The sequence below is a fragment of the Thalassophryne amazonica genome, chromosome 3, assembly GCF_902500255.1.
Source record: "Thalassophryne amazonica chromosome 3, fThaAma1.1, whole genome shotgun sequence".
Lineage (NCBI taxonomy): Eukaryota > Metazoa > Chordata > Actinopteri > Batrachoidiformes > Batrachoididae > Thalassophryne > Thalassophryne amazonica.
Genome location: NC_047105.1, coordinates 41,464,617 through 41,486,696, shown reverse-complemented (window position 1 = coordinate 41,486,696; position 22,080 = coordinate 41,464,617). Strand labels below are relative to the sequence as shown.

The 22,080-nt window shown below is 42.4% G+C and overlaps 1 protein-coding gene across 2 annotated transcripts in view; it reads right to left on the bottom strand.

Annotated features, from left to right (window-relative positions):
* Positions 1-22,080, bottom strand: part of inka2 (inka box actin regulator 2) — a 43,358-nt gene that overhangs the window by 9,567 nt on the left and 11,711 nt on the right. The window contains exon 1 of one of the 2 annotated variants that reach the window (XM_034166094.1): positions 5,055-5,130. The exons of the other annotated variant lie outside the window; for it this stretch is intronic. The gene's annotated coding sequence lies outside the window, so the exon portion shown is untranslated. Of the gene's footprint in view, positions 1-5,054; positions 5,131-22,080 lie in introns of those variants that run through there. 2 annotated transcript variants of the gene reach the window in all.

The window sequence follows — 22,080 nt, the reverse complement described above, 5'->3', positions numbered from 1 at the left end:
TTGAACCCTCGTGCGCATGCGTGAGTTTTTCCACGCCTGTCGGTGACGTCATTCGCCTGTGAGCACTCCTTGTGGGAGGAGTCGTCCAGCCCCTCGTCGGAATTCCTTTGTCTGAGAAGTTGCTGAGAGACTGGCGCGTTGTTTGATCAAAATTTTTTCTAAACCTGTGAGACACATCGAAGTGGACACGGTTCGAAAAATTAAGCTGGTTTTCAGTGAAAATTTTAACGGCTGATGAGAGATTTTGAGGTGATACTGTCGCTTTAAGGACTTTTCACGGTGCGAGACGTCGCGCAGCGCTCTCAGGCGGCGTCATCAGCCTGTTCAAGCTGAAAACCTCCACATTTCAGGCTCTATTGATCCAGGACGTCGTGAGAGAACAGAGAAGTTTCAGAAGAAGTCGGTTTCAGCATTTTATCCGGATATTCCACTGTTAAAGGAGATTTTTTTAATGAAAGACGTGCGGACAGATCCGCGCGTCGGGACGCAGCCGACACGGTGCGGCGGCACAGGAAAAACACCTCCGTGTTGATAACCATTTGTAAAATCCAGGCGGCTTTTGATGGCTTTCAGTGGAGTGAGTATATGAGAAATTGTTTAACAGGCAGGACATGTTCCAACTTGTCCTTAAGGCTTTCAACAGAGGTGTTTTTCCTGTGCCGCCGCACCGCGTCGGCTGCGTCCCGACGCGCGGACCCGTCCGCACGTCTTTCATTAAAAAAATCTCCTTTAACAGTGGAATATCCGGATAAAATGCTGAAACCGACTTCTTCTGAAACTTCTCTGTTCTCTCACGACGTCCTGGATCAATAGAGCCTGAAATGTGGAGGTTTTCAGCTTGAACAGGCTGATGACGCCGCCTGAGAGCGCTGCGCGACGTCTCGCACCGTGAAAAGTCCTTAAAGCGACAGTATCACCTCAAAATCTCTCATCAGCCGTTAAAATTTTCACTGAAAACCAGCTTAATTTTTCGAACCATGTCCACTTCGATGTGTCTCACAGGTTTAGAAAAAATTTTGATCAAACAACGCGCCAGTCTCTCAGCAACTTCTCAGACAAAGGAATTCCGACGAGGGGCTGGATGACTCCTCCCACAAGGAGTGCTCACAGGCGAATGACGTCACCGACAGGCGTGGAAAAACTCACGCATGCGCACGAGGGTTCAAGCATGTCTGACATAAAAACATATGAATGAAATCCATATAGTTTTTGAAAAAAATAAAAAGGACCGTTACTTTATTGACAGCCCTCGTATAAGCTTAATAGATCCAAAGGATCCAAAAGACCTAGGATAGAATTTCGCCAAACATTGTATGTGACAACAAAATACTTTATTATCACAATTAACATTTTTGTTTAAAAAATATCACTCAACACAACTTAAACTCTTCTGAGGTAGAGGGCTGACTCGAGGAGAGCGCTGAGTGGGCGGGCCAGGCTGAGCCTACTTGCATGGCTGTTGGCTGGCGCCGCTGAGCCACGTGACGGCGCAACAACAAAAGACCAGAGGGAGGAGGGTGCGCTGCTCTGTGTTGTGTGACACAGTGCAGCGCAGCTCTTACAGACAGAGAGCAGACTTCTGAATCTGCGTGCCCAGCAGTCAGTGCGTGCAGGAGAGAAAAAAAGGTTGAGTATAGATCTTTTTACACGAGGGTCGTTCAATATCAATACCAGCGTCTGTATCGATATTATCGATATTAGGATCGATCCGCCCACCTCTAGTTGTAAGTGTACCGGAGACAATACTGGAAGTTATTGGTTAGCTGTAGCTTCCGATAAATTTTAGGGTGGTTTATCGGTTAAGCTTCATGAAAGATAAATTTTCAGTTAGCTGATTATCTGTTATCGAAGCTCATTTTTTGGTTAGTTGTGCCCACCACGTAAAAAAAACACCCAAACCAAGGTTAGCCTGAACCAAGGTTAGGTATAGCTCATTAATTTAGAGACTGGGGTGTGTTCAAACTTTATTCATTTCTCCCAGGTCATGCAGGGTCTTGCCTACGCTGCACCTCTTTACCCACTTATGGTGTTGCTGTGTCACCACAATACTTTTTTCAACGAAACCCTCAGAATTGTTATCGGTTGTCTCAGACTGACAACTACCGGGTTTCTCCCTGTTCTTTTTGGCAGAGCCCATGTGTCTCTTCACAGAGAACATTACACTCATAGACTCACAAACAAGGCTCTGTAGGATTCAAGACACCCTCTGCACGATATTATAGTGGTCAACAACAAGTACCCTCTCACTGCCCCTTCCTCCACCATGCAGCTACCCTGTGCAGCTCAAATTTCAACATTGTTCAAGCATGGAGAACTGATTGGCAGCAGATACTTTGTCCTCTCAATTTACTGTCACTCCAGACATTAGGTCACCACCAGATGCAGATCTTCCCTGCAAAGAATGGGTCACACTGAACCAGTGACAGACAGGTGTGGGTGATTCAATGCCAACATGCTCTGCTGGAGTTTACGCCCATCTGCAACCTGTATATGTGGACCTGTGGAACAGAATGCACAGCAATCATCCAGTCCAATCAATCCTGCACCCACTGATCTGTCCAACCTGAACATCAATACCATGAGCTGGCTGCAATGACTGGCTGATACTGCTGAGACCCATACGCAAGAAGAACCCATTTATGGGTTGGCCATGACATGTCAAAACAACTCTTCCAGGACTCTTTAGAAAACCTATGGGTGATGTCACAGAAGGTTTGTCCAGTATATATATACACAGTCTGGGATTTTACATTGGCAAATCAGTTGCTTTTTATTTTGATCTTGTACCTCAAAGTTCATCCCAAACATCATGTGCTATTTTTAATTTGGTGAAGTAAAAGTTGATAGAAAATTCACTCACTGTCCAAGCTCTGCACTGTTACCAGCAGAGGGAACAAATACAAATCCTCTTTTTTTATCTGTATTGTCAAACACTGTCATTGTGTCATGTACTCCAGGCGACTCAGCTTGTTGAATTTTTGGTCATGTGACCTAGTTTTGGATGACAGGCTCGTGCCCCATATGGCCTGAGACAGGATCCAACCCATGACAGCTGTAGAACACACCAGCTTGTTCTCTCACTTTACCTTCTGCACCTTTTCATTCATTCATTCATTTTTTTCCTCATCTCTGCTCCTCCCTCCTTGTTCTTCATCTAATGTTCTGTTTATATTTTCTGCCTCCTCCTCTCAGCTCCCCTTTGTTTAAGACCATGTGTCATGTGACTTGGAGTAACCGTTTTTCTGTTGAAGGCACATGGAAAACCAAGAGGCGGACACACCTCCACCCATGGTTTGAATCTGTTTAGAACAGTCTTATCTAAACCCAAACTCTCACCGTCAAGTTACAAGTGACTGATGAGCAAACCTGCTTGAAACCCCCCCCCCCCCCCCACACACACACACACACACAAGTATTCATGGATCCATCAGTAATAACATAATACATTACATACATTAATGGCCAATTTAAATAAAACACAATTCATAACTTCCAGCAGTGAGGTGACATTTTCAGGCCTGTTTATTTAACAGATTACTGACAAAACATAAAAGTACTTCAACAAGATAAGGTGGATTGATAGACTTTGAGTTAAGTCAAGTGTGGGAAAATGCACTGGTGCCACGCATCTCCATATTCACCACACCAAGGAGCCGCCCCAGATTATGGACGGCAACCACCCGGTAATACAGCCAAACCATAACAACCAAGTAACCATGAATTTGCTGCAGACAGGTGAAATGTATCCACCCCCTTGGCCTTCTCCAGCCTCTGGGGCCCTCAAGACTGAGGTATCATGCCCAGAGAAACATGCCACATGTCCAAAATGTCATAGCTGACACTCCCTCAGAATGCAAATGATACACCCTCAAATAAGTCTCCCTATGTAACCGCTCGTTTGACACAAAGTCATTCCAGTACTACACAAGGATCCTCCAAAGAGACCGGTTGCAAAGACATATATGGTCATATTAAGCAATTGGTTCACAACCATACTGTAAGACAGGAAGCATTAGGACCCCAAAGATTTAGATGTTTGTTCTCCTGCAAACATATTGGCATTGGGTCAAGAAACAGTTAATTTGATTTTGAACCAGATGCTTAGCAAAACTTATTTTTAGACATACTTTCCTGCCCTAACAGAGTGGTTGGATAGCAATTGGGCTACCAATATGCAGACACAGGTTTGATTCCCTAGCTTGCCATGTAAATGTGTGCCAGCCTTGGCTGGCGAAGTAACCTGTGATGGACTGATGTCCCATCCATGGGGAGTCTCTCAATCCTTTCACACTAATGAATTTGGGGATAAGCACCAGCAACTTTGCACCTCAAGGCCCATGTAGAACATGCTTTTCTTTTCTTTTCTGCCCTAACAGGCATTGATTCCATAAATGTAGTCTCAGACAAGGCATCACTTCACATATTAGGAACCAATGCCTTGTCAAAAGACTCTATCTACCGTTATCTATGATCTACAACTTTAGATACCTTGTAGTTCATTGCTGCCGTATCAAATATACAAGAACAGCAAATCTATACTTGCGTCACAAACATTTCATTGGACCCTTGGTTTTCCATAATGTTTGCAAACAGGGATCTCTGCTCTTAGTTCCTTAATCTTTGAGAATGCACAAATGTTTCTTCCACACAGAATAATTTCTGTTACACTATTGCTCATACTGGATCATCTCATTACGGGTATTAAATATATATGTGCAAAAATATCACAAGCAGCATTCATCAAGTAACTTATTTATGCCATCTCCCCCATTGTTAATACATACAATATACACATGTACAATGCCATTTAAATTTTATTTTTTTTTAAATCAAACTTCCTATTGATTTCCATGACACCATTTCCACCCCCTGTCCACTTAGTTTTTGGAGTTGGCAAAGGTATATGTCTAGGCTTCATTATGTTTGAGTTGAAAATCTCTTTTCAATATCCGATCAAACCAGCAGGCCTCATAACTTCAATTTAAACAAACAAACAAACAAACAAAAACTAATAATTTACAGCTACACATCTCCACACACTTCCACTTTCTTACCTTCTATAAACTTTCACACAGCAGGAGGAAGGCGTATCCCTGCCGGTCGTGGTGTTGTTTGAATGCCGCCCCGCCAGTCTCTCACCTTTCAAATGGCTCAGTCTCACTATGCGTATATGTATCTCTCTCCAATGAGAAGAAACCGCCAAGCATGATAGCCAATCAGCACATGCCTGTCTAGACTATAATCTCACAGGGGGGCGGGGGGTTACTCAAGCGGAAACAGCTCGACAATGAGAAAACAAGAGGTGGGGAGGGGGAACTGACGGCAGTGAGAGGGAACGAAGGGACGGTGAGAGTCAGCCGGATGCTGGATGAGCTCAGCCTATTTGGGGAGGTACCATATGTTTAGATGTTGAAGAGAAAACGAATAGATTCAATTATGGATGACACCATAAGACCACATGAGGGGCTATGGTGCTTGAATGTTGTGGCAGCAGTGTTTGCGTTGACCCCCTGTGGGAGACATGTCTGTGTAACACTGCTAGCACCACGGCATCATATGTACGGGATTTATAAGTACTGTGAGAGAATAAAATGTTGGTGCAGTGTGTGGGGGATAAATAGTTTTATCCTCATCTCTCAACATACATATATGTGTGGTTTTGAAGTTGCATTACAGTCCTAGTCACAATTACTGGCACCCTTAAGTTTTAAAATGTGTTCAGAAATAAATGCAAACAAACCAAATTAATATAACTATATGCTGGATATATACTGGAAATATATGCTAGCCTTTGACACGTCAGGGGATGGATGCATGAACATTTCTAAATAACTGAATATGTTAACATCAATCATTAAGTCCTACAAACAGTATTGTACTATACAGTAAATGCTTCAGGAGTAGGCAAACAGTATTGTACTATACAGTAAATGCTTCAGGAGTAGGCAGTTCTAAAAACTGAGTGGCTGTACAAGCAGGAGATGAGTGAGGGGAGCCATCAAGAAACCCATGACAACTCTGAATGTGTTGTAAACATCTGTTGTGATCAGATAAACTTTACAGAGGGAATCCTTTGGCTGTTGCATCACCGGTCCAGCACATTTTACGTATATTATAATAGCCAAGTGGCCTCTGTGTACGTGTATGCATGTGTGTGTGTTTGGCTTTGATCACGGAGAAACCGGAGAGAGCTGACACGTGCCGTTTAGTATGCCTATGCATTTTGGGTCAAGGATAGACGATGCAAAAAATGGAAAGTTGATAGGACTAATATTTTTTGAGAAATTAGCGATAGTATCTAACAGCAATGAAAAATGGTTGTTGTACTGCAATGCACCATGGGAGTTCAGAGTTTTAAATGTTGTTATTGTGGTTCATGTTAATTTAACAGTGTTGTTAGTGTTATTGATTCATTGTATTTTTTTTTTAGTTCAGTTGGTTTAGTCAATTTAGTTGTGTCATATTGGTGTTACCACAAGTGGAAGTGTAGTGCATTGGATGTCTTCCACCACCATTTCTGTTTGTGGGTGTGTAAAAATAAAAGCACCTGCTTGGGGCAGAATGCAGAAAAGGCAAAAAGGTCTGCGTACGTGCATGCTTATAGCTTCAATCATGGACAAACTGCGAAGAGCTGACATTTGCCGTTTGGTATGTTTATGTATTTTGGGTCAAGGATGAATGCTACTGAAGCAGAACATCGATAGGACTAATATTTTTGGAGAAACTACAAATATTGGCTAGCAACACTGAACAATGGATGTTGATAATTACATTCTGGACTCACACGCCATTCCAGCAGATCATCTATATATTAATTCCATTATAAGTGTATTCCCAAATGCCGCGCTGGATGACAGACAGCATCACATTTCATCAAATCATCTATCATATATATTAAAAGCATGCATGCGATTTTATTTAGTAGGTTCAATGTAAGTACACAATATAATTTTAAATACATTAAAAATGCATGGATGACACAAGAAAGTGAAAACACTTATTTCCATTGTGGTCCATTTAAAAACCAAATGACAAAATAGACGTAATAATAAAATAAAGTAATAATACAGATAATAATAAAAATGATGAAGACCTAAACAATTTCTGAATACATTAAGACAGTAAATTAACATAGAACATTTGTAATTAACAGGAAATAAAAGGGTTGAGTTCTTCTAAAAATTGCTGAGGTTGGAGGTTCTAAAAACATTCTAGACTAATGCGCCATTCCAACTCATTATAGAAACTTTGCATAATTTATTACCACCCTTGAAAAATGTCAGTTACCTGATTTATAAACACTACCCAATCTAGAGCCTGTGGATACCCACGGCAACATGCTAGTATCTATATACATATTTTTAAATTCCTATTTATATAAGCTTTTTTTTGTTTCTCTTCAATATCTTTGAACATTTTTTAAAAATATTTAGATTATACAAAATTGGTTTGTTTTTTTCAAAACATATTTTAAAATGTGTACTTAACATACAGATACATAAAAAATTAGAATATCATGAAAAAGTTCAATATTGTTGTCAGTTATTTCACAAAGTGAAAGTCATATATATTCTAGACTCATCACACATTAAAAAAAAAGAAAAAGAAAAACTTAGGTGCCTGGTCTTTAGAACCAGGGATGGTAGGTTGAAAAGCTTTTTTTATCCCATGGGAACTCTCCCTACCCACCTAAGCGGCTCAGGAATATGGACAGCGTGTATATAAGTGACAGTTACATGACAATTTATAGTGGACAATGGAGTGTTTAGATTAGCCGGAGAATCGGCGCAGTAGGGGTGGTATTGCATTCACTCTACCGTGCTGTTGTGACGAAAAGGGAGCTGAGCCAAAACATGAAGCTCTCGATCTACTCGTCAGTCTTCATTCCTACTCTCACCTATGGCCATGAGGGTTGGGTCATGAGCAAAAGAACTAGATCCCGGGTGCAAGCGGCTGAAATGGGCTTCCGTCTCTCTTAGAGCTAGGGTGAGAAGCTCTGTCATCCATGGGGAGCTCGGAGTAGAGCCGCTGCTTGCGTTGAAAGGAGTCAGCTGAGGTGGTTCGGGCATCTGGTAAGAATGCCCTTTGGACGCCTCCCTAGGGAGGTGTTCCAGGCACGTCCATCTGGGAGTAGACTCCGGGGAAGACCCAGGACTAGGTGGAGAGATTATATTTCCACACTGGCCTGGGCATGGGAAAGGGAAGTCTGGGGTCCCCTACTGGAGCTGTTGCCCCTGCGACCCGAACCCAGATAAGCGGTTGAAGATGAATGAGTGAGTGATTTTGTTTCCCTTGATGTTTTCGCTTCATCTTTTGGATTCATGGTCCCTTGCCCTCTCTCGTGACAAACAGTAGATACAATGCTCCATTTTACAAAAATGATGGTTCTCTAACTTGCTAGCCTTTGCTCATAACCAGCAGACGCTACAGAAGAACAACCACTGAGTCATCTTCTTTTTCTAAAGTCTTCCAGCCAAGATGCAAAAAGCAAAAAGTGTAGTATGTATGTCCATTTTGGGCTACTGTATCAACATGACAGTCTCCATTATGGGGCCCACTCCCATGTAAATATGAAGTCTCATTATAATCTCATAAAACACATCAGTTCATTGGTACAGGCTATACACTAATGAACAGATGCCTATGCATGCTATATTCAATGCCTGCTAATAAATGTGCCTAAATCCTACACACTGTGGCTCAGGGGTGGGCAACTAGTTCCAGAAAGGGCCAAGAGGGTGCAGGTTTTCCTTGCAGCCACTGATTCCACCAGGTGATTTCACTGATTAACTGATTCCATCTGCTCAAAGTGATATTAATCAGTGAAATCACCTGGTGGAATCAGTGGCTGCAAGGAAAACCTGCACCCTCTTGGCCCTTTCTGGAACAATTTGCCCAGCCCTGCTGTGGCTTTACTGCCTAACGTCTTTTGCAAAAGCATTGTATAATGTTGATGCTCAGCTTGAAAATTGTGCATCATCAGAATAGTCTTTATTCACTACTATTCAAGTATTCACAAGAATACACCCATACAATTCCTATATGTTTCTCATTTATAGATGTACGGCCTTTCAAATTTCACAAAACTGACAAAATGTAGTTTCTACTAAAATCCAGGCTTTATAATGTAGCTTTATTTTTGTAGCATAATGCAAAATTACAGCTCATTTAAATGAAGAGAACAAAGTTACCTGGGGGGAATTCTATAGCAAATATTTTATTTTTCTTGTCACACCATCAGCAACAGAAAGCGCATGTGCTGTGTATTCCGTACTCGCTAACTGGTTTCAAAAACAGCATTTTTAGATTTAGAAGTGTTGATTTTCCAAAATATATGAGAAACATATTGTCACCTTCCTAAAATAATGGTCTAAGTCACGTTTTGGAAAATATGACTTAGGGCATTATTTTAGGAAGGTGACCATATTGAATTTATACTGAAATGTTATTTCAGAGCATGTTTGGCCATTTTGGTTTATTTTGATTGAGTGAGCAGCCAGCTGATGTCACACTGCATTTCTTTACTCCAATTGGCTGTCACTGTGTACTTTCCAGCATACCTCACACAAGTCAGGGAAGCCCCCATGTTATCTGTCGTTGCTACCAAATGTAGGTCACTGCCATCTGATCGCTTGAAATTCTCCCCTTCAGGGGCAAAAATTCTAAATTGTTTCCACACCATGCAAATTTTGATCATATTATCAATATCATATTATGAATTCCTTATTTAAATGCTAAGGAATAAAATTATAGTGGTACCAAAGAAAATTCCTTTATGACTTAAATATATGTTAAAAAAAAAACAAAAAAAAAACAGAGGCAGTAGACCTTTAAACCACTTGGCTTTAACACAGTGCTCATACAGCAGCATTAGGCCGATTGTGCACCGGGGCATGAACAGCCTCTAAGATCAGATAATTAAGCCTATCAGTGCAGACACTGGAAACAAAAGGCGCAGAGGTCCCCCCCATCAGCTGGCTGAATTAAACAGTGAAGGTAGGTTTAATTAGTACAGTCAGGTTGTCTGTTGTCTTTGTGTTTTTTTACATATAGCTGGCTTCATTAGTGTCTGTCCCAGAGCACATAATCACAGAGTGTCTTCTTCCACATCAAAGGGCATCATGGCTTCTAACAAATGATAACGTGAATGTCTTCAATCCAGAAATGTGGCTACAGTAACACTATGTCAAGATCAAAATCTGAGTTACTGAAGAAATACGGACTACTTTATCATTTATTTTTGAAAGATTTGCACATTAGCCAAAAACTCAGTAATTTAAGTCTCACATGCAACAATTCCATTATTCCTCAAAACATTACCTCACCCCCACCCGGTGATTTCCAATGCTAAGTTGTTTACTCACTCACTCATCTTCAACCGCTTATCCATGATTGGGTCGCAGGAGCAAGAGCTCCAGCAGGGGACCCCAGACTTCCCTTTCCTGTGCCACATTGACCACCTCTGACTGGGGGATCCCGAGGGGTTCCCAGGCCAGTGTAGAGATATAATCTTGCCACCTCATTCTGGGTCTTCCCCAAGATCTCCTACCAGCTGAACGTGCCTGGAACATCTCCCTAGGGAGGCGCCCAGTGGGCATTCTTACCAGATGCCCAAACCACCTCAGCTGGCTCATTTCAATGCGAAGGAGCAGTGGCTCTACTCCGAGCTCCCCACGGACGAACTTCTCGCCCTATCTCTAAGGGAGACCCCAGCCACCCTCCTGAGGAAGCCCATTTTGGCCGCTTGTACCTGCGATCTAGTTCTTTTGGTCATGACCCAACCCTCATGACCATAGGTGAGAGTAGGAACGAAGATTGACCAGTAGATCGAGAGCTTCACCTTTTGACTCAGCTCACTTTTCTTCACAACAGTACGGTAGAGCGAATGCAATACCGCCCCTGCTGAACCAATTCTCTGGCCAATCTCATGCTCCATTCTCCCCTCACTCGTGAGCAAGACCCCGAGGTACTTGGACTCCTTCACTTGGAGCAAGACCACATTCCCTACTCAGAGTAGGCAATCCATTGGTTTCTGCTGAAAACCATGGCCTCAGATTTAGAGGTGCTGATCCTCATCCTAGCCACTTCACACTTGCCTGCGAATCGATCCAGTGAGTGTTGGAGGTCACAGGCCGATGAAGCCAACAGGACCACATCATCTGCAAAAGAAGTGATGAGACCCTGAGCCCACCAAACTGGAAACCCTCCTCCCCCCGACTACACCTCGATATCCTGTCCATGAATATCACAAACAGGATTGGTGACAAAGTGCAGCCCTGGCAGAGTCCAACCCTCACCGGAAACGAGAACCTGAACACAGCTCTCGCTTTGTGAGTACAGAGATTGGATGGCCCCAAGAAGGGACCCCCCTCACTCCATACTCCTGCAGCACCTCCCACAGTATCTCCTGGGGTACCTGATCATACACCTTCTCCAAGTCCACAAAACACATGTAGACTGGATGGGCATACTGCAGGCACCCTCCAGGATCCTTGTGAGAGTGAACTGCTGGTCGGTTGTTCCAGGGCCAGGACGGAACCTGCATTGTTCCTCTTCAATCTGAGGTTTGACTATGGTGTGAACCCTCCTTTCCAGCACCCTGGAGTAGACTTTACCAGGGATGCTGAGTTTATAGTATGTACCGTATTTTCCGGACTATAAGTCGCACCGGAGTATAAGTCGCACCAGCCACTTTATCCATTATAAAGAAAAACAAACCATAAATAAGTCGCACCGGAGTATAAGTCGCACCAGCCACTTTATCCATTATAAAGAAAAATAAACCATAAATAAGGTCCACTGGACTATAAGTCCCATGGACATACAGGTATGTTAACATGAAAAGTTCAGATGATAATATTGTGACGGCTACCGTTTTCGGATGCATATTTCACCAGTCGCAACTTGTAATCTGCAGAGTATGATTTTCTTTTTGGTGGCATTTTTTCGGGCCTTCTCCGTTGTCTTGTTATGTTATCAGTAACGTTAAAATTTTTATTTTTCTATGGTAGTCAGAATTCGCAGGAACAGTCACACAAGCCTCGAGTGCCCTCTCGTGAGCTGCATTTTACCTACAGATATGTTTGTATTTTGCGGACCACATTGCGAGCCGAACCATGCAGCGCCTACCTGCGCAGCTCATGACCTCCCAGCGGTGTCGATCCAGCTCCTTCCAAGTGCAGACGCTAATCCTCCGCCGTCGCTCAGTGCTCCCATGCAGCTCTCAGCGTCAACTCTGCTCACACTGATATCCAAGGGTTGAAGCTGTCTTGTTAGCCGTCCCGGAATAAACACCATTTTCGTCTGCTTCAAACGCTTTTCACAATCATCGACGCCAGCTCCTTCCAAGTGCACACGCTAATCCTCCGCCGTTGCTCACCCAATGCTCCCACGCAGCTCTCAGCGTCAACTTAAACACTCTGCTCACATTGATATCCAAGGGTTGAAGCTGTTTTGTTCGCCATGCCGGAATAACAGCAAGCACCGAGTTCGTCAGCTTCACACGCTGTGGGTGAGGTGAGGAATACGCATCCAAAGTTCTGTTCTCTGATTGGTTATCGCGACCAGCGTGAACTATAGGATGGCCGTCATACTACAGTGCCCATGATGCATTGCATTTCCTTTTCCGGTGGCCATTTTAAAACATAGATCGACTCTGTCACGTAAAATTGTTTTGTTACAGTAAATTAATTGAGATCCTACCGGTATATTTTTCATTTATAAGTCGCACTGGAGTATAGGTCGCACCCCCGGCCAAAACATGTAAAAAAGTGCGACTTATAGTCCGGAAAATACGGTATATGCTGAGTATAGTTCCCCTGTAGTTGGCACACACTCCCTGGTCCCTCTTTTCTAAAATATGGGGACCACCATCCCAGATTGACACTCCTCAGGCACTGTCCCAATTCTCAACACAATGTTGAAAAGACATCTCATCCAAGACAGTCCCTCCACAGAAGGGAGAAGTTGTTTACTGGCATTTCTATTCTAAGGCCACATTAATTATTCATATTGTGTCCAGGGGAACTAACACTGGAAAAGTAGGAAACTAAACCTTGTTTTTGTACCTTTACCATGCCAACTAACTTGAGGCACTTTTCAGGCCTGAAATAGCTCAAATACGTCGGCACTTTCAGCCTTCATTACGGCGTTTGCTCAGGATCTGGAGAATAGCATTAAAATAATGTCCCAGAGCATTTTTTTTTTATTATTTTAGCTGCAATGTTCAGCAGAGATTAACAAAAGTCTTACTTTTACAATGTGTTAAGTAGCTGAGAACCTCATGAAGAAAAAGACAGAAAACCTGATGGGGCTTTCAAAAGGACCTTAAAGCTACAGTGTGTAGGATTTAGGAGCGTTTATTAGCAGAAATGGAATGTAGCATTCACAACCATCTGTTCATAAGTGCAAAAACTAATCAATGTGATGTCATAAAGTTGTAATGAGCCCTTTGTGTATTCATGGGCGTGGGCCTCACAATGTTGTAACACCATATTGATGCAGTAGCCCAAAAGGAACATACTTTATCTTTGACAGTTTTGCAGAAGACTGAAAAAAAAAAGAGAAATCTGCAGTTGCTCCACTATAAACTGCCTACTGGTTGCTTGTGCAGTTTCACTTTCTCTTCCTCTAAAACAAAGTGCTCAGATTGTGATTTATGACATTATGTTGAATTTTTTTGAGTTGTCATTTTACAGCTCTTGTTTTTGTAAAATTGAGGATCATACATGTTTATCACAAGAGAATGGAAGGGCATATGAATACCCATCACCAAAGAAGCGAAAACATGAAGGGAAACAGTAGTGACCAGTGATGGCAGAATGCAATCTGCAACCTCACCACTAGATGACAAAAACCTTCCTCTCTTTCTGATTTAATCTGTAAATTTTGTAAAAAGCTCACTATTTAAAAAATGCAACCCAAGTGAAAACCCATTTGATGACTGAAAGAAACAATCTAACAAACAGGGACTGTCCAAACTTGCCCCTGCACCCAACCACCCTCTAAAGCAGCTGCTACGCCAACTAACCAGATATAATTGCCAATTATGGGTTGAACACTTCAAAGTTTAAGAAGAATCCTTCCAGGCTTGAATTAATTTTAAATGGAGGCTTAATAAATGTTCCTGCATGCCAAAAAAACACGTTGATTGGATGCATGCACGCCATGTGCAGTGAAGTAAATTTAAGTGCAATTAAATCAATGCTGCTGTTATCTATTGGAGTGGAGCTCTGTGACATTACTGCAGGAAAAAAATAAATTTCCTGTGCAAACACGTGTGCACACACACTGCCTTTGAATGCTTCATTGTCTACTTGATGGCATTTACGTGCCCGTTTGCAATGTGTGTTTTCTGACTTAGCTGGATTATTTAGAGAAAAACATGCACACAAACCGGGCCACTGTTTAATTCCACGACCAGCTATAAAGTGGAGGTTATTCACTGTTGTTTGTTTGTTAATGGCTGGAGGGGAGGAACTATTAAGGCCAAGGTTATCAGAACCAAAAGGTCTTCCTGTTTAGAAGGAGCTGGCCAGCAGCAGCGAGCACACTCTGCCCCCTCCACCCTAATTAAAGATGAATGGTGGCCTGTGTGGGTCAAGGACAGGAATGAGGTCTCTCTGTGCACAGAACATAAAGACGGGCTTTGACGCTGATGGACGTGCCACAGACTGCTGTGGACAGCTCTGAAGTCACAGTCATAAGGTCACCGAGGCTACACAACTTTCATCAGACAAACAATTCACTACATGGAAAAAAAATCTAAAAGCTGCACTCTGACTCTGAATTGTTTGTCCTCAGTGCTGTTGCCAAGCAAGAAATAACTGTCAACTCGAAGGCACATACATCATACTGTACTTCATCCAAGGCCACAGGTTCCTGAATGCTTAAAACATTTTCTGGATTGCAGATCCAAAATATGTTAAATGGAAAATGGACTGCATTTATATAGCGTTTTTCCATCTGCATCAGACGCTCAAAGCGCTTTACAATAATGGCTCACATTCACCCCAATGTCAGGGTGCTGCCATACAAGGCGCTCACTACACACCGGGAGCAACTAGGGATTAAGGACCTTGCCCAAGGGCCCTTAGTAATTTCCTGTCAGGCTGGGATTTGAACAGAGGATCCTCTGGTCTCAAGCCCATCACTTAACCACTAGACCATCACCTCCACGGATCAAACGCAAATTAAAGCCCTGCATGATCTATGACATTATCCATCTGCTCAGCAAATTTCATCAACATCCTCTCACTATATTTTGAGTTAAACCTTGTTATGTGCCAAACATTCTTCTGGATGTCAGCTCCAGAATATGGCGGGTAAAATAAGTATTGAACACATCACCATTTTTCTCAGTAAATATATTTCTAAAGCTCCTACTGACATGAAATTTTCACCAGATGTCAGGAACAACCCAAGCAATCCACACATACAAAGAAATTAAACCATAAATGTCCATAAATTACATTAAGTGTAATAAAATGGAATGACATAGGGAAAAATATTGAACACGCTGACTGAAATTTATTTAATGAAAGCCTTTGTTGGTAATGAAGCTTCAAGACGCCTTCCGTATGGAGAAACTAGTGGCATTCATTGCTCAGGTGTGATTTTGGTCCATTCTTCCACACAGTCTTCACGTCTTGAAGGTTCTGTGGACCTCTTCTACAGTATGAACTCTGATCTTTAGTTATTTTCGTTGATTTTCTATTGGATTCAGCAGGTGCTTGGCTCTGGGCCATTCTAGCACCTTAATTTTCATTCTCTGAAACCAACTGAGAGTTTCCTTTGCTGTGTGTTTGGGATCACTATCTTATTAGATTTCTTTCTCTTTTTGCTCTGTATGCACCACTCTGCATTTAATCATTAGCGATTGATCTCTGCTCCCCTCCACAGCATGTCTTTTTCCTGATTCTCTCCCCTCAGCCCCAACCAGTCCCAGCAGAAGACTGCCCCTCCCTGAGCCTGGTTCTGCTGGAGGTTTCTTCCTCTTATAAGGGAGTTTTTTCTTCCCACTGTCGCCAAGTGCTTGCTCACAGGGGGTCGTTTTGACCGTTGGGGGTTTTCTGTAATTATTGTATGGCTTTTGCCTTACAATATAAAGCGCCTTGGGGCAACTGTTTGTTGTGATTTGGTGCTATATAAATAAAATTGATTTGATTTGATTTTTTGACAGTTCTGACAAATCGTATGTCCTTTCAAACAGCCTGCTGAACCAGCTCGGACTGTCTACTGTCGACTGAATTGTTTTAATTCCTCATTACCTGTTCCAGCTCACTGACACCATTGCTGAAATGACGCTGCTGAGACACGGGGTGATTAGAACCTTTATTGCCTTCGTCAGTGGAGGACTTTTAGAGACAGTCTGGGGTCTCATCTGATGTCATGAAGTTTTCCACCGGAACCCATAATTGCTTCAGACAGCTTTGACAGCGAGGCAGCTAATGTCAGCACCTTGTGTGTGTGTGTGGGCAGCGAAAGGTAGCAGCCAATTCTCCAGCTGACGCGTTATCAAGAGCGATGAGGGTTTCATCCAACTTTACAATATGACATGGTCAAAAAATAAAAACAAAATAACTAAATGAATAATGCTCGAAACATGGCAGCAATTTGTGGATTTTAAATAGAAGCAGGATGCAGCATTGTCAACATTAACAGTAAAAATTTGATTTCTCAAGTAAAATGATCTGAGGCACTCTGTTCTGGAATGTGCAATAAAATAAATATTATTTATTAGCTTTGAAAACAAACTGGGAAGTTCCCATCTCAGAGTACAGCTGGAATGCAATCACAAGCTTTTGCTCTTCTTTCATTAAATTATATCAGAAAACTTTATTAAAGTCCCACAGGAAACTTAATTTGATAAACTTAATTGCATCTTCTTATGTTTGTCTGGTTTACAGCAGTAAAGCATGGTGGTGGCAGCATCATGCTGTGGGGATGTTTTTCAGCAGCAGGAACTGGGAGACTAGTCAGGACTGAGGGAAAGATGAATGCAGCAATGTACAGAGGCATCCTGGATGAAAACCTGCTCCAGTGCGCTCTTGACCTCAGACTGGGGCGATGGTTCATCTTTCAGCAGGACATTGACCCTAAGCACACAGCCAAGATACCAAAGGAGTGGCTTCAGGACAACTCTGTCAATGTCCTTGAGTGGCCCAGCCAGAGCCCAGACCAATTGAACATCTCTATAGAGATCTGAAAATGGCTGTGCACTGACGCTCCCCATCCAACCTGATGGAGCTTGAGAGGTGCTGCAAAGAGGAATGGACAAAACTGCCCAAAGATAGGTGCACAGAGCTTGTGGCATCATATTTACAAAGACCTGAGGCTGTAAACGTGCATCAACAAAGTATTGAGCAAAGGCTGTGAATACGTATGTACATGTGAGTTCTTAGTTTTTTTTTTATTTGTATTTGCAAAAATTAAAAAAAAAACATTTTTATGTCATTATGGGGTGTTGTGAGTAGAATTTTGAGGGACAAAAATGAATTCACTCCATTTTGGAATAAGGCTGTAACATAAAATGTGGAAAAGTGAAGCACTGTGAATAGTTTCTGTCTGTGCTGTATTTGTTTCTTACTGATTGGTAGCACATTGAGATGCCATTTAGCACATCCATGATGCCTTCCTTTTGATACAGACTCCGAAACAATGTTCAAATGCAGGTTGTCTTAACATTCTGGAGCAGTGCTTTGAATTAGCCACCATTGCCGTATTTTCTGGAGTATAAGTCACACTTTTTCACTAGTTTGGAAGGTCCTGTGACTGAAAAATCACACATTGCGGGCAGAGTCGCATGTCGGGCCGGACCCGACCGCGGGGGGTCGCGACAGGAAAAACACCTCCGTTGGAAACCTTAAAGGGGAAGTTGGAACATGCCCAAGCTGTTAAACAATTTCTCAGTTACTCACTTGTTGAAAGCCATCAAAAGCCGCCTGAATTTTACAAATGGTTTTCAACACGGAGGTGTTTTTCCTGTCGCGGCAAACACAGATTCGCCGAGTCATCACGGAAACGACTCGGCAAATTTGCGCGCACGTCTTTCATTAAAAAATGTCCTTAAACAGTGGAATGTCCGCATAAAGTCCTCATGCCGGCCTCTTCTGAATCTTCTCTGTTCTCTCACGACGTCCTGGGTGAATTAAGCCTTAAATTAGGATGTTTTCAGGTCGAAACAGGCCGACGACGGCGCCTGGAAGCGCTGCGCGACGTTCCGCTCCGTGGGAAGTCCTTACAGCGACAGAAACACCCCATAATCTCTCATAAGCCGTTAAACTTTTCACCGAAAACCAGCTTCATTTCTCGAATAGTGTCCACTCGGATATTCCTCACAGCTCCAGAAAAAATTTTGATAAAGCAACGCACGCCGTCTCGAGCAGCGTGTGAAACAAAGGAATTCAGCCGAGAGGGTGGGACCACATCTCACTCAAGGCCTGCCCACAGGGAAATGACGTCACCAACATGCGTGAAAAAACTCACGCGTGCGCACGAGGGTTCAAGCATGATTGGTGTAATAGCACGTCATTCAAATCCATATAGTTTTTAAAAAAAATAAAAAGGTAGGATAGTTTTCTAATAGACCTCGTATATAGGACTTTCCCAGGAATCAAAGCATTGAAGTAAATAAACTCCAATAATAAAAGAATTTTGTCCCTTCGGCTGCTCCCATTTTTGTTGTGGATTTACACCAGATGCCCTTCCTGACACAACTCCAGTTTTACAGAGTTTCTCCTGACACAACTCTGTAAAACTGGAGTTGTGTCAGGAGAAACATACAGCCACTGGTGTTACAAAGAGGTCCTCCATCCAAGTACTAACCAGATCCTGCAGTGCTTGGCTTATGACATCTGACGGGATCAGGCTTACTCCAATAATAAAAGAATAAATGGCAATAATAAAAGAACTCCAACAATCCACAAAAACCCAAATCAAACAGCTAGTAATACTCCGGGCTGACCAAAAATATAAACGCAACACTTTTGTTTTTGCTCCCATTTTTCATGAGCTGAGCTTAAAGATCTAAAACATTTTCTGTACATACAAAAGACTTATTTCTCTCAAATATTGTTCACAAATCTGTCTAAATCTGTCTTAGAGAGCACTTCTACTTTGCCGAGATAATCCATCCCACCTCACAGGTGTGGCATATCAAGATGCTGATTAGACAGCATGATTATTGCACATGATTTAAGAGGTTTGTCACCTGATGGATAATAACCACATTATTCCCTTTGATCGCTTTGGGTGTCGAGATTCAGATTCAGAGTTAGTCTCAGACACTAGCGCAGTGAAGGCAAGGTGGACCAATTTTTAGACGGGACAATTCTGTCGGCGACACCGGTTTGACTTTACGGATTTGGTTGTACATTTCATTCCATATCGCAAGCATTACGTTTATCTTCACAATTGCTAGTTTGTTAGCTAAGTGGAGTGTCTCATGTTTATAATCACGGTTGCTAGTTTGTTAGCTAGGTGGAGTGTATCCTGTTTATAATCACGGTTGCTAGCTTGTTAGCTAGGTGGAGTGTATCCTGTTTATAATCACGGTTGCTAGCTTGTTAGCTAGGTGGAGTGTATCCTGTTTATAATCACGGTTGCTAGCTTGTTAGTAGGTGGTGTCATGCCCGACCCAGTTCCAGGCTTCAGTCCTCATTTTCCCTTTTTATTTGGTTCTGCTCCTTCTGCCCCAGCCTTGTTTTATTAATTGTTATGTTCATCGTGTGTTTATTCTATGTTCTATTTTTGCTTTGTTACCTTCTTTCTTTGTGCTCTTTGACCTTGGCCATGTTTCAGTTCTGCTCTTGTTTGTTCTATCAGTCTGTGTTTTCATGGTTTATCATTTAGTTACTGTTTGCCTATTTTTGCTGTTCTCATTTCTGTAATATGTAGTACTGTGATGTCAGGTTAGTTTCTGTTTTTCTTATAGTTTTGTCTGTCTGTTCCACTTAGTTTTGTCACAGTGTGTTATTTCCCATGATTCTGTTTATCATGTTCTGGTATGCTTTTCAGTCCTGTTCAAGTTTAGATTTGTGTTCATGTTTTCTTTGTATGATCTTCAGTTGTCATGTCTGTAATCTCTTCACTGCTCACTTGCACCTGCCTGTCATTCTCTCTTTGTCTGCACTTCTCTCAGGTCTCTAAGTAGTCATGTCCAGTTTCATTTTTATCACAGTCTCTTTCTGATCACTGCACTCTCATGTCCCGCACCTGCACTTTGTCATCACTGTTGGCCACGTCCCATTCATCTGTCATTTATTTGCCCATTTGTCACCGCCTTTCTGCATCTCTTTTGCCTCTTAGTTGTCACCTGACCACGCCCCCTTCCAGGCCCTTCCTCCTCCACGTGCACCTCATTATCTTATTACCACCTGTTCTTATTTAAACTGCTGCAGTTCACTTCCTCCCTGCTCCTTTGTTGATTCATTCACTTACCAGCACTTTGTCTCAGTCCTGTTTTGCCAAGCCGTGTTTTTGACTCAGCTCTGTGTACCGGATCCTGCTTTTTGCCTCAGCCCTGACAACTCTGTTTGCTCGTGTACTGACCCTGCTTGTTTTTGACCATGTCCTCTGTCTTGTCCCTGCCTGGTACTTTTGCTCCGCGGACTGCCTTCCTGTTACCGAACCCAGGCCTGAATTAAACCATCCTTTTACTCATATGTCCTGTTGTGAGCCTGCATTTGTGTCCAGCCTCTGTCTGTGCCTCGCCTCCGCTCAGTCCTGTCAGGTGGAGTGTATCCTGTTTAGAATCACGGTTGCTAGCTTGTTAGTAGGTTGAGTGTATCCTGTTTAGAATCATGGTTGTTAGCTGTGTGAAGGTAGTATGTTTCTTGCTGTGGATGCCAGCTTTTTAGCTGGTTAGAGCACATCATGTTTCTACCTGTGGTTGCGAGCTTCTAAGATGGGTGGAGGTGAGTGACCAGCACACGACAGGTCCAGTGTTCAGGAAGGAGACAAACTACAAGAGTTTCAACCACAGCTGATCATAATTGTTGATCATTTATCCAGAAGACGGCCATCACGTCGATGGAAAATTACACAGACAAAACAAAGTTGCTGTTTTATTCGATTTAGTGCATAAAATTTCACTTTATGCAATACAGATTCACCTCATTACATGTTTTTTAAATCTGGTGAGCAGTGATGCTGATCTGACCACTTTTTTTCAGTATCGAGTAATCTAACGCGTTAATCTTTCCAAATCAGTAATCAGATTAAAGTTACTTCTCCGAGTCACTGTGCATTACTTTTATTTTTGTACTGTGGGTCGATCGCAGCTTTAAAACAGGTGTCCTGACGAGATGCAGCGGGAGGTCTGAACTGCCCACCTCCCCACTTTCAGCGAGGTTTGTGTGCTGAGCTGTATCCATCCACTGTGCAGCTCAATTGAAAAACAGTCGTCTCTTAAAGCGCGGTGACGTTCAGAGGTATGGTTTTACAAAGACATTTTTACACTTTTTTTTTTTTAAACTGTGCATGTTCTTGTTAAAAACATCTGTTTTTCTCACCCAAATCCACCCAAATCTCTTTCTGAGGATGACATGAAGGTTGCTGATAAAACCTTCTTACCTGCCAATCTGGTCATCTTTTCTACATAAATAAATGTTATCCATTCTTCTGCTCAAATCAAATCAATTTTATTTATATAGCACAAAATCACAACAAACAGTTGCCCCAAGGCGCTTTATATTGTAAGGCAAAAGCCATACAATAATTACAGAAAAACCCCAATGTCAAAATGACCCCCTGTGAGCAAGCACTTGGCAACAGTGGGAAGGAAAAACTCCATTTTAACAGGAAGAAACCTCCAGCAGAACCAGGCTCAGGGAGGGGAAGTCTACTGCCTGGACTGGTTGGGGCTGAGGGCCCCAACCAGCAAGCCAGAGGCAAATCCATGTGGGAAGGGGACACGGCTCCCCACAACAGCCCTAGATAAATGCCCACTTTTGAAGACATTTTTTCATACTATTACGACTACTAATACTACTTATAATAATAATTTCAACAACCAAAATGTTTAGAAAGAACTTAATAGTTACATTTAAAAAAAAACCGTAGGTTAGAAATTGTAAGTTT